This window comes from Halichoerus grypus, chromosome 9 (assembly GCF_964656455.1).
Source record: "Halichoerus grypus chromosome 9, mHalGry1.hap1.1, whole genome shotgun sequence".
Classification (NCBI taxonomy): domain Eukaryota; kingdom Metazoa; phylum Chordata; class Mammalia; order Carnivora; family Phocidae; genus Halichoerus; species Halichoerus grypus.
This window is the reverse complement of record NC_135720.1, coordinates 133,928,789-133,941,467: the sequence shown is the minus strand read 5'-3', so window position 1 is coordinate 133,941,467 and position 12,679 is coordinate 133,928,789. Positions and strand designations below refer to the sequence as shown.

Here is a 12,679-nt window from a genome sequence, read left to right as displayed (position 1 = left end):
TTAACCCACTGAGCCACCCAGGTGCCCCCCTACAGAAAATTTCATTCAGTGTGCTTCTCATTTGTTTTCCATGAGGCCTTTGTCACCTCTAGAATATGAAAGTGAATTAATGAAGAATCTATAATTTTTTTTTAGAAAACACTCCTGATTTAAGAAAGGTGACACTTGCATGTAAGACCAAAAATTTATAGGCTATGCAATAAATTGAAAGAAATTGAATTGGATAGCCGTAAGAAAACATTATCTTTATTAGCAGAGACTAAATGACTGAAGTTTTACTAAATACTAAATGCAGGTAAAGAATGTCAGTGGTCAGGCGACACTAGAAACTATGCAGAAGTCAGGCTCGTCATTAACGATTGTGTGGCCTTCGGCAAGTAACCTAAATTCTCTGGGCCTTAGGAAGAACGAGGAAGTTGGATTATATCAGTGGTTTTCAGATGTGGCTTCAGAACCCCTTGGAGCAGCTGTGGGTCCCCCACCAGGCCTCTGCCGAGTTAGCCGAGAGCTTGGGGTGGGGAGGGAGGTTGAGGCCCAGGAAACTTTGTGCTACAGTAGCTAGTAGGCATTTTCAGTTCGTGGGACCATTAAATCAAGTGATCTTTAAGACCATTTCCAACTCTTACATTTCAGTCAATCCCTAGGGAAAAAAAATCGTCCTTAGTCAGCAGGAAGCAACCCAATAAGGAATTGGGCCTCTATGAAAGAACACTTTCAAATGGGAGAGGCGGTATGGGTTTGATCATTTCCAAGGGCTGCTGCTTGTCCGCGGTCAGATAAGTCTAAGATCTTTCCAAAAGCAAAGAGAGGAGAGCTGAGAAAGGTTATTCTCTCTACCATCTCTCCTTCGAAGACACTGGGGACAGGAGTGAAAAAGGTCCCTTGAGTTGAGGGGGGTCTCTGGATGCCCCTGTGTCTTCATGTGATCAGTCATGGGCTGGTCTGCGTTGATGTTGGCCCCGTGGTCCGCGTCGGACTAACAGACAAACGATGGACACAGTGGCCATCTGTCATCATGCCAGACCAAGGAGGGGCTGAGAGGAGTGTGGCATGATCGAGCCCCAGCCAGAGGCTCTGACAGCTCACTGGCATCCAGATCCATAGCCTCTACCCCTGCAGCCTGGGCACAGAGAATATATTGCTCAGGGGAAAGGGGACGAGGCGCAGGGGAAGAGAGAAGACTGCAGGGACCTAAAGTGTAATATCCATGGTGGCAGCTGAGCCGTTTGCCAGGAAGGAAAGTCTGGCACTAGATGCCAAGCATGTTTGTACTAGAATGGGGTTCACAAATTCAAACAGAGCACTGTCTGTTTTTAAGGACTCATGTGAAAGGTTTGTTTGTCCCAAGCCTCAGCCCAGGAGTCTGCCTGTCATAAGCATGGTCAAGTCGTCCCCAGACCTTTGACTGTCATCTCCGAAATTTGGAAGACAAGGACGCAGGGCTTCAGCTCTCTGATGGGGAGTGGGAAAGTGTTTTTCGGAACACCTCGGCCTTTTGAATGGTAAGGGAGGGCTTTCTGTCAGAATTTCCTGCAGGACTTAACAGAGGTGGAAAGTTGAAATAACCCTAAAGGTATCAAAGCTGAGAAACTGCCCTCTTTATCCTAACAGCCTCAATTAGTTTTGGAAGGCTGTCAGTGGAGAAACTCAGGGTCGCGAATTCAGAAGGCAGCCGTGTTGGATGCATCAGGGGTGCTGGCCCCCGGGACACCACACCTGTCTCACACCTTGTCGCAGACCCAGCTGAAGAAAGCTGCACCCTGCTTGCAGCTAGACCCCGACACACGGACCTCTAGATTTACACTCTGAACACTCAAGGAAGTGGTTGGTTGTGTGACACAAGGAGTCCTCTTTGGTAAATAACTATTTTTTTTTTTTTTTGCAAAAGCTTTATGGAAGAAAGCAGAGAGAAGGATGCCTTTCCGCTAGTGTTTTGGAAACCTGGATCTCATCAGCTTTCTGGTTGGTTTTGGCTGTCGAGGTTCCTTATACCAGAGCCACCGTGAGCCAGGTTTCTGAGGTTCCTCCGGACCCATGTTGGCAGCCTCTTAAAAATAACTGTCATTCCAAGTTCAGCTAAAATATATAACTCAACAAATAAATACATATAAAGCGTATGAATAGAAGTAGCAAAGTGAGGGTTAGCGGACCCAAGAGTGACAGCCTTGCCATGAAAAATACCATAAAACACTCTTCGGAAGGTCAGTTGCTTATGTTATTACTGTACAGTAAATGGAGAGGCTCTGACCCATTTCTCATGATCCGTGATTTCCCATTTCTCTGCCGGGAGGTTTCGAGGAGCTGACCCCTTGCAAATTTTCCTGAAAAAACAAAACAAAACAAAAACTTCCCTCATGTCTGTCACTGGTTTCTCCCAGGCAGTGTGTGCGCAAGGGGTTCAGCGTCCTGGTAAAAGACATGAAATGTCACGCTCACGTCTTCCCTTCTTTTTCTTCTAGAAATGTTCTTTATGATTTTGAATGGGAAATCCTCAAATAGAGGATTACATAATGTTTGCTGATCGAGCGTGCATGTGATAGATGAGAGCAGAGAGCCCAGTAGAGAAGGGAGAGTCTTCACGTTTGGACCCTATGCTCACTGCGGCCGGATATGGATGCTGACAGGTGGTGGTGGGGGCTCTGAAGGAGAACGAGCTGCGGACCAAGAAGGAGTCCAGAGTCTGTGTTCTTTACCTGTGGTGCTTATGTTTTATCAAGGCTCTTTCCAACATTACCGTCAGAGAGGAGAGAAGACATTGAAGCCTGTTTTATGGGGAGCTGTTTGTTATACAGGGTGGCTTTCATTTTCAAGGCTCTACTATGTTCAGAAGAGTAAATGTTGGTGCTTTCAGTGTTCCTCCTCTCCCCCCGCCGCCGCCCCTCCACCCCTCAGCTTCTGCTATCTGCCATGCATATATTTCATTTGGCATTTAAGTGCACGGTTCTTAAAACTGCTGACGAATAATCTCCCTTTCACATTTTGCTGGCACCGTGGTCTCCCTGTAAATGCTCTCTGCATGTTCTTGGGAAGTTGCGTAATTGCAGGTACTCTCGTTTACTGTGCAATATGCTCGGTGACTAATGGCCTAATCAGGACTTGGAAAATATATAAACAGTTCAACAGAAGCAATTGATTCACTGAGCTCTTTTCATCTAGACAAGGGTGAGCTAATGGGAGTTAGAAAGACGGAGGTGCGCAGCCTTTAATGCACTGCAGTTAGAGCGCTCCCACCAACCCCGTGCGTTCCTGCTCATTGATGCCGTGTGTCCTGTTTCATATGCATGAGCCCGCGGTGCCAAATGGTCGTCCTAATTGGCTCTTACTTGGTATTCCCTAATGTGGATGTTACGCGTGTTACCACTTTTTTCCCTTTTCTCTCAATACTCCTGAGCGTGATGGTGTTGGAGGGGCAGGCTGTCTCATCTCGTGTGTCCCCCGTGGCGACACCCTGGCCCTGGTTTCTGAGGATAAAGTTGCAGTGGAGACTCCAGAAGTGGGACTGTGTGGCTTACCTCGGCACGTTGTTGTCAACCTGAGTTCTTGTTCTCTTGTCCTCGGCGGTGCTTTTCCTTCCAAAACGTCCAGTCAAGGTGCACGGAGGTAGGGACTTGCAGCGGGGATGGGGTATCCCAAAGAGGACCCAGGTGTCACCCTGGAGCCCTATCTGGTGGGGGATGAAGGAGAGCAGTCATCACTGTCATGTTGGGAATGTATTAGATATCCTCGAAATTCTGCATCTCATCCCCACCCAGTCCTTTCCCATGCCAAATTTGCTGTCTTTTAGCTTGACTGCTGATTGAATTTCTCGATTTTTGATGACATCGCTGAATCTCTAGAAGCTAGCGTCTCATTGATGGAATAATTCAGAGCGTTCGAAAAGAAATAATTAATGACGTGTTTTCTCAAATAAGATACATGCCTGTTCATTCATAAAGAAAAAAAAAAAGAGTTCTTTCACACGTTCCCCGTCCCACATTCATGGTAATGTTTGGACGTCTTTCTGGCTGTTTAGGAATTAGAGGGCCCCCAGGCTTCTTTCCGGAGAATAGTGAATGACCACTCATCAGTGTTATTTGGTTCACTTTAAGTTTTAAGCTGCTGGAGCATAAGGTTTCCCATACCTTCCGGGACCCTGTCGTCCTTCACTCCCTCCCTTGGGCGACATGCCCTCACCCTCGTGTGGGAGCTGCGGTGGGCCCTTCTTCCTTGGAGGATCTGGTGAATGTACGACACATTTTGCCGTTCGTATCATACCTTGTTAGCTCTCCCAGAGGAATGTGTGTTTTGGAAAAGTACAGTGGTTGAGAATTTCTCCTGGAGCTCAGCACACTGGGTTAGGAAGTGAGAAGAAAGGGAATGGGGTAGAGGGGGATGTTTGGGGGCTAACGGGCTTTTCTGGGGCTCTTGAAAGCAATAGATATTAAGGTCAACACATTGACCCAAGGCTGCCTGCAGCTCTGCTTTGCACCATGACCCTCCAAAGAGACCATTTCTCGGGCTACTGTCCCCAGAAAACCTGGGGTACAGAGCAAGGAGGCGGGGCGGTGTCCTCCCATACTTACTTAAATCCTGCATATTTTGTCAGACTTTTATTATGTGTATTATTTTTAATTTTTTTATTACATAGCAACCAGATTACGAATTCTTTAAAGAAATTGTTTTTCAAGTTACTCTTAATACCGCTACATTAAGAACCTGAGATATAAAGCCACAGTTCCTTTAACTACAACAATAATAAACGTATTAATATGCATTAAGGTTAAAGAAGCTTAATAGTACAACAGAACAGAGCAAAATCTGCTGGAAGGCACTAACGGTTTAGCGTTCTTCGTCTAGTCCCTGCATTTAATTGCAGAAACAGAATACTTACTTTAAGAGACATTGATGTGTGGATCTCCGGCGAGTTCTTCCTCATCTAACTCAGTAGCTCCTGGACGCCAGTATACATGAAAGTTACCGTAAAGAGTTGTATGCACAAAATCATGTTTGCAGTGTCTTACAGGAAAGTTAAGGGATTTTCAAAGTTAATTTGGATTATATGTGACTTTTGCTTAGCTTTTGAACTTAACGTCCCACGTAAAAACTGTACTCTACTGTCTTTTCCTCCCTCCCTCCCTACTTTTCATCTTTTCCTTTTCTTCTCCTCTCCCTTCCGTCTGGTGGATTAAATCCCACAGCTTTTTTTTTCTTGTGAAATCAAAATAGTGGTGTCTACTTATATTCAAACCAGAAAATGACTAGTATACTGAATATTCAGATCTCTTAGGAAAAAAATAAATAATGCAAGTATTCTGTAAAAGTCTATCTAAATTCCCTACCCTGTGTTCCTCTGTGGCTTTCTGTCTTCAGTTTCCCATTTTTAGCTGGAAAAGAGTACCAGCCAAAAGACAACCAGGTTCTCTTTGCAGCAAAGCATATCAAACCATCTGTAGATGAGAAAGTAACATTTTGGCTTAAAAGCTGCCTTCTAATATAAGACAGAATGGAGATGATAATAACTAATAGAGAATAGAAAAGGGCATTGTGAATAAGAATCTGAAAATAAGATTTTCCTAAATAACCCAAGGATATCCGGTAGTTTAAGACTTCTGTGATACAAACATGTACATTTTCTCAAAATCAAAAGGAATTAAACTAGAGACCCAAGAAGCCAGATTACAAAGAAGTATGGTAAGTGAAAGATACATCGAACGTTATTGCCAGAATTTGGAAAAACGAACAAGCAAACAACATTTTGGCTCAAGCAGCAGGTCTGTTTAGGCAAACAGCCATGGATGGGTAAAAGTTGCAAGAAAAAAAAATCTCGTCATGCACCAAACACTTTCAGACAACCATTTAATTTTATTTTAAGTTTTATTTATTGAAGTAATCTCTAAACCCAACTAGGGGCTTGAACTCACAACCCTGAGATCAAGAGGCGCATGCTCTTCCAACTAGAGCCGGCCAGGTGCCCCGACAACCATTTAGTTTCTTAAAATCTCACAGACATTTTAAAGGGAACAGTAAATACAGAAAACAGGTGATGATGGACGAAAACAGAATGAGTTAAGAGCAGTACTAGAAAATGAACAATTATATCTGAGTTTCATCAGTTGTCTTTTGCTCACCGTCACAATTAGTCATCCAGTGAGAAACAAACGTAGGTGAACATTTTAGCTGCTTCAAAGGACAAATGTTCATGTTGAATTTCACTGAATTGTAACCCTCAACAAACTACAGTGTAAACAGGACAAACTTCACTGGTGGGAGTGAAGCAGGATACAAGTAAAATGGGTAAAATAAACAAGATTTGAAGAAAAATCCTAGTATATAGAGAATTTAAAAATAGAAGACGCCCCCCCCCCACACACACACTTAATGAATACCTGTATTGCAGCTTGGAGCCCTCCGCCTGCAAATTTCACTGCTGTCCCTTCCCAGCACTCACCACATACCTCTTGATTCACACCTCATGGTTTGTTTACATATCTGCCTCCCGGACTCAGGGTGGAAAGCTTCTTTAAGGACAAGGACAAACTCTGGTTCCTTTTTACATTTCCCGTGGTGCTTTGCTCACTGCAGCCACTCAGACATTAGTCATCAATTTTTTTAAAAAAACAGCTAGCTTGGTAAGTGAAAATAAAATAAAACAGCAAAATGAGACAAACACTCAGATCTGAAATGTTACAAAATAATCGTCAACAGTGCTTGAATACAGGATCAAATGGACATACTATTCCAGATACTGTGATGGAATCATTGAGGCTGGTGTACAACTTCTCTTTGTCAGCTGAAGGTTCCAGAATAGAGGCCAACAGCATAGCTAAATTTGTTAGGGAGATGTTTCCAACCCAAAAGAATCATACTGAAATTCTTTTGTCACCATGAGCAATCCACGGTAGAAAATACAATTTGTGAGTTGGGAATCAGGGTAAGAAACCCAAATTGATATTCTTTTCTTAGAAAAAAAATATCCATTCTTCCACTTGTATTGCTTTCCTCTTTTATAGCTTTGGCTCCCTCTTTCCCGTTGTCTGTTATCCCACCACTAGATGGACAGTGCGGGGACCATATTTTATTCATATGTATTCTTGGAGTCTAGCACAAAGTAGGCACTCAGCAACTGTTGAATGAAGAAATAAGATGTTTCAATTTTCCTAACAGCTAAAAGGATATATAAAACCAGTGCTAAGATCAACAAGAGTTGGTTTCATATGCTGGTAATTGTGGGTTTGGAAATAAGGAGCTACTTTATACATTATTTTTATAGAAGTGTGTCGTATACCTGAGTAACTTTCAAAGTAAAAATTTATAGTTGTGGGATATTAAAGCTGGCAGGGATTTAAAACCTGTAGCTCAATCCACTTAAGAGCATTCCCCTGCTCTTCTCAACTAGCCATATAAAAGCGGGGAGTGTGGGTTAGTAAATAATCTTTTCAGAACCTTAGCTTTGTATATGTTTTCAGCAGATTGCAAACTCACCCACACTTGCTACTTTATTACTACTGTGGTGGAGTCATTCCTGGCCCGATGAGGGTAGCTGGCTTGGAGACAGAGGCTCTGTGTTGTTACCCTGTTGTTACCTGTCTTGATGTTTCCATTCATAATGCCGCACTTTGGAATTTGTGATTTTTGCATATTAGAGACAATGGCTAATGATGTCCCAGGTCTTTTTCCCTGTTCCCCCCCCCATCATCTTCATCCCTGGCAGTGTGCTACACCCCAGTTTTAAATAGCATACAATATTCATCTCCACTTCCCCCTGAAAATTCTTTCCCTGTCCCCTCCCTCCTCATGTGTACTGCTTGTCACGAATGCTTGAATTTCACATGTTTGAAATGAGCTGAGAAAGGTATCTGTGGCTACCAGGGTTGAGCACCCTACGGCCCGTATCAGTAGAAAGAAAGTTGAGTGTAGAATCCTAATGAGTATGGGGTTTGGTGTAGGACCTTGACTCTTAGATCTTCAGAGTCACATGATCTTATTTGCAGGCTTTCTAAGAAGATTGTGCACTTGGAGAAAGGCCTCTCAGAAAAAAACGTGAAATTCTAAAGTCTTAGGATTGATACGGCAGTCGTGGATGGAGGATTAATCTACAGAGACTGTAGTTAACTGATCGGTTAAAAAGCCATTGGTTACTTGTAGGTACCAGGGATGTGTATGCTAACATGCCTGAAAGAACGTTCTGGAGAGCCACCTCCCTCCAGAAGGCTCTGGCTTTCAGTTAGACTAATGGAGATCCTGTGAATTTCACATGCCATCTTGGAAACTGTAGTCTTGTTTCAGATTCCAGGAAGAACAGGACTTGTGTTTCCCATTTACTGTTTTGTTATTTTGAAATTGAAATGGCAAGTCTGAGCAGAATTAAGAATTACGTAAAACAGGATCTTTTAACATCTTTGTTTAAGTCCTTTTCTTAGAACTTGCCAAGGACATTATCTGTGTCTCTAGTAGACTGGCTTCTTATTCCCAGACAGTGGCTATTTCCCAAGATCCGATTCCAGAACATCTGTTCTGTCATCGGTCAGGCTTTCAGTCATCTCCTATTTGATTTATGCTGTGTTAAACCTTCTGATGGAAAGGACTTTTATTAATGATGTTTAGGTAATAAAGTTGCAGAAGGCTTTAGAAAGTAACAGTCAAATAGTGAGCTTTGGCCTAGTTAGCCTTTCTAGTGGCAGAATGGATTGTGAGCTCATTGGCAGGTTTGGGTTGTGGGTCATTGTGGAACAGTCATGTTTCCGTTGCCTGTGGCTGGGAATATGTGTAGTGGGGCCATTAAAAAAGCCTGTGGTTGAGTTCTGACTTAGAGCTGTTTTGAACTGCCAAACAGACTGAATTCGTGGGAAACTACTTTAAATGAGACCAGCTGCAACGTAAGAGTGTATACATACACACATGCTGAAGGCTTCTCCCTCCGTCAGGGGGGACGGAAGGAGAGAGCAACGGAGCGCTAGGTGAATGGGCCTGAGACTGGGGGATCCCAGCTGGGGGCCGCTTCTTCCTGCTCAGAGGACATTGGGCAATGTCTGCAGCCATTTTTGGTTGTTATAAGTGGTGGAGAGGGGGGTAGGTCTACTGGCCTCTAGTGGGTAGAGATCAGAGATACCACTAAGTATCCCACTGTGCACAGAACAGTCCCCACAACAAAAGAATGATGTGGCCCCAAATGTCAATAGTGCTGGAACTGAGAAACCCTGGCTTCGACCCTCTCCTCTTTGTACTTTTTCAAGGTGATCCACCAGCCTGTCATGGTGGATGGTGAGAAGATAAGCTGCAGGTGTGAGTGGGAAGAGCGGGATAAGGGGAGAAGTGGGTAGAGGAAGTGGCAGTGTTGTTTGAAACTTCTGGGGCCATAGCTCAGTTGTACCCAAGGGAACATCTGGGATTCTGTCTTTTATGTGCTTGGGAAGACTGGAAAGTGTGTGGGCCCCTGGGCCATGGCGTTTCTGTTAGAGGTAACCTGTGTGTTTAAAGTTTTTTTCCTTCGAAGAACCTGCGTTCGTTTTTTTATTGCTGCTGCAACAAACTAGCATAAACTTGGTGGCTGAAGACAACACAGATTTATTGTCTTACGGTTTTGTAGGTCAGAAATCCAACACAGGTTCTCACCAGGCTAACATCAAAGCATCTGCAGGGCTGCGATCCTTATGGAGGGAATCCATATCGTAGCCTTTTCTGGTTCCTAGAGGCCACTTGTATTCCTGGGCTTGTGGCCTTTTTCTCTACCTTCAAAGCTGGTAACACAGCATCTCCCTATAGTCACCTATCCCTTCACTCTATTCTTCTGCCTCCCTCTTCCGCTCTTGAGGACCCTTGCAATTACACTAGGCCCACCTGTGTAATCCAGGATGTTCACCCCAGGATTCTGAACGGCGTCACATCTGTGGAATTCCTTTTTTCAATGCAAGGTAACATTCACAGGTTATGGGCGTCAGGATGTGGACATTTTGGGAGGGGGGCATTTTTCTGCCTACTGCAGAACCCAGTGCATTTGCCAGGACCGCATTTTGCTGACTCAAGCTAGATACATAAAAAAAGAGGAATTGTAAGAATTGTTTGAAATATAGTAGTCTCTCCTCCCCCCTTGCACCACCCCGCCATCCGTGGTTCCGCTTTCCACGGTTTCAGTTACTTGTGGTCAACTGTGGTCCAGAAGCAGATGATCCTCCTTCTGGCATATCCCTGGAAGGTCAACATTAGCCTAATGCTACGTCACAGTGCCTACCCCATTCACCTTACTTCATCTCATCACGCATCCTTTTATCATCTCGCATCATCCCAAGAAGAAGGGTGGGTACAGTACAGTAAGATATTTTGAGAGAGAGACCACATCACGTACAAGCTAGAAGGACCCCAAAATCGCGAACACTCCCTTGGGGACCGAGGGAATCAGGCATCCTGACCTTGTGGGCTGGCTCCAGAAAGACAAGCCCCCTAAACTTCAGGTTTTGAAAATCAATGGGGATTAACCCAGGAGAATTATAGAACTATAAGGAATGGAGATTCTGTTCTGTAAGGTCTCATGTGCAGACTTGCCCTCAGATCCAGCACAAAATCAATAGATTGAAAATCATCTAGACCAGAAGTGAAGGAGACCCACTGACTAATGTTGAAGCTGCTGCTGGAGAGGCAGGAGCCTGTAGGGACTTTATCTGGGGGATGGAAATGCTGGTGGATGACATTTTTACAATCTCATTCTAACTTGCTGGTGAAGGAGCCAACAGGCACCACTTTTGGCACCCTTCCTCTGGCCTGCCAGAACTGGAGGGTGTGCTCTGCCTACCCTGTGTAGCACAGGAGCTGCAACAGGCCTAGGCTCACACCCTGAGCCCCACCCAACCTGTGTAGCTGCTGAGCCAAAACCAGTGGGGTAAGTGCCCAATCGCTGCCCTCCCCGTGGAGTGAGCCACAGTTGGGCTGGTGACCCTGAGCCCCACCCTCTCTTCATAGCAGCCAAGCCATAATCGGTCTGGTTGGCCACTCTGAGCCGGGCCCAGCCAGCCCAGAGACAGAACTGAAACTGGACAGGCAAGTTGCTTGAACCCCACTTTCCCTGCATAGTGGCTCAACTGCAGTTGGGCCAGGTGAGTGCCCCAAGCCCTGCCCGCCCCATGCTGCAGTGGGTGGGCTACAGTTGAGCTGGCGAGTGCCCAAGCCCTACCCGCCCCATGCTGCAGCCATGGCCCTATCATAGTCAGTGGGCACATGCAGCACACATGAATGACCATAGAGCGCCTGGCTCTGGTAGCCAGAGATTGAGCTTTGGGGCCACATGGAACAGTCACTATACAAGATCACTCCAAGACTAGGGAGGTAGTCATTTCTTCTAATACACACAAAAACAGAGAGATAGGCAAAATGAGGAGACTGAGGAATATGTTCCAATCCAAAGAACAAGGCAAATCCCCAGAAAAAGACCTTAATGAAGTGGAAGTAAGCAGTCTACCTGACAAAGAATTCAAAGTAATGGTCATAAAGATGCTTACTGATTTCAGAAGAAAAATGGATGAACACAGCAAGAACGTCAACAAAGAGATAGAAAACATAAGCAGGTACCAAATGGAAGTTGAAACTGAACTGAAAAATACATTAGCGGGTTCAGCAAAAGAATGGATGAAATAGAAGCATGGATCGGTGAGCTGGAAGGCAAAGTAATGGAAAATACCCAGACAGATTAAAAAAAAAAGAAAAGAAATGAGGGTATCTTAAGGGACCTCTGGGACATGATCAAGTGGAATGACATTTGCATTATAGGACTCCCAAAGGGAGAAGAAAGAGAAAGGGCCAGAAAAATTATTGAAGAAATAATGGCTGAAAACTTCCCTAATCTGGGGAAGGAAATAGACATCTAGGTCCAGGAAGCCCAGAGAGTTCCAAATAAAATGAACACAAAGAGAAACACAGCAAGACACATTATAATTAAAATAGTAAAAGTTAAGAATATAGAGAGAATCTTAAAAACAGGAATAAAAGCAACATGCTATATGCAAAGGAAACCCCATAGGCTATCAGCAGATTTTTTTAGCAGAAACTTTACAGGCTAGAAGAGAATGGCGTGACATACTCCAGGTGCTAAAAGGAAAAAACTGCTAACCAAGAAGTCTCTATCTGGCAAGGTTATCATTCAGAATTGAAGGAGAGATTAGGAGTTTTCAAGATAAGTGAAAACTAAAGGAGTTCATCACTACTGAATTAGCCTTACAAGAAATGATAGAGGGACTTCTCTGAGTTAAAAAGAAAAGGCCCTAATTAATAATTAGTAATAAGTAAGAAAACATACTAAAGTAAAAATCTTACAGGGAAAGGTAAATAAATAATAAAGGTAATGGATCAACCACTTATAAAGCAAATATGAAGGGTAAAAGACAAAAGTAGCAAAATTAATTAAAAATACAATAATAATTAAGGGATACATAAAATAAAAAGATGTAAAATGTGTCATTAAAAATATAAAATATGGGAGGGTGGGGTAAAAATATAAAACTTTGCAATATGTTCACACTTAAGTTACTATTAAGGTAAAAGAGACTGTTCCTTACATAAAATGTTCTATGTGAACATCACTGTAACCACAAAGAAAAAATGTATAGTAATACAACAGCAAAAAAAAAAAAAAAAAAAAAAAAGGCATTTAAACCTAACACTAAAGAAAACAATCAAAGGAGAAGAGAAGAGAGAAAGAAAAGAGGAAAGGAAC

At 43.6% G+C, this 12,679-nt stretch overlaps 1 long non-coding RNA gene across 1 annotated transcript; it reads right to left on the bottom strand.

Annotated features, from left to right (window-relative positions):
• Nucleotides 1-1,889: 1,889 nt before the first annotated feature.
• Nucleotides 1,890-6,624, bottom strand: LOC144379005 (uncharacterized). Its single transcript, XR_013440977.1, has 5 exons — nt 6,435-6,624; nt 5,319-5,426; nt 4,871-4,995; nt 3,513-3,664; nt 1,890-2,321 (listed from the first exon to the last, which is right to left on the bottom strand). It is a non-coding gene; the product is annotated as an uncharacterized LOC144379005 (long non-coding RNA).
• Between the last annotated feature and the right edge of the window lie 6,055 nt (nt 6,625-12,679).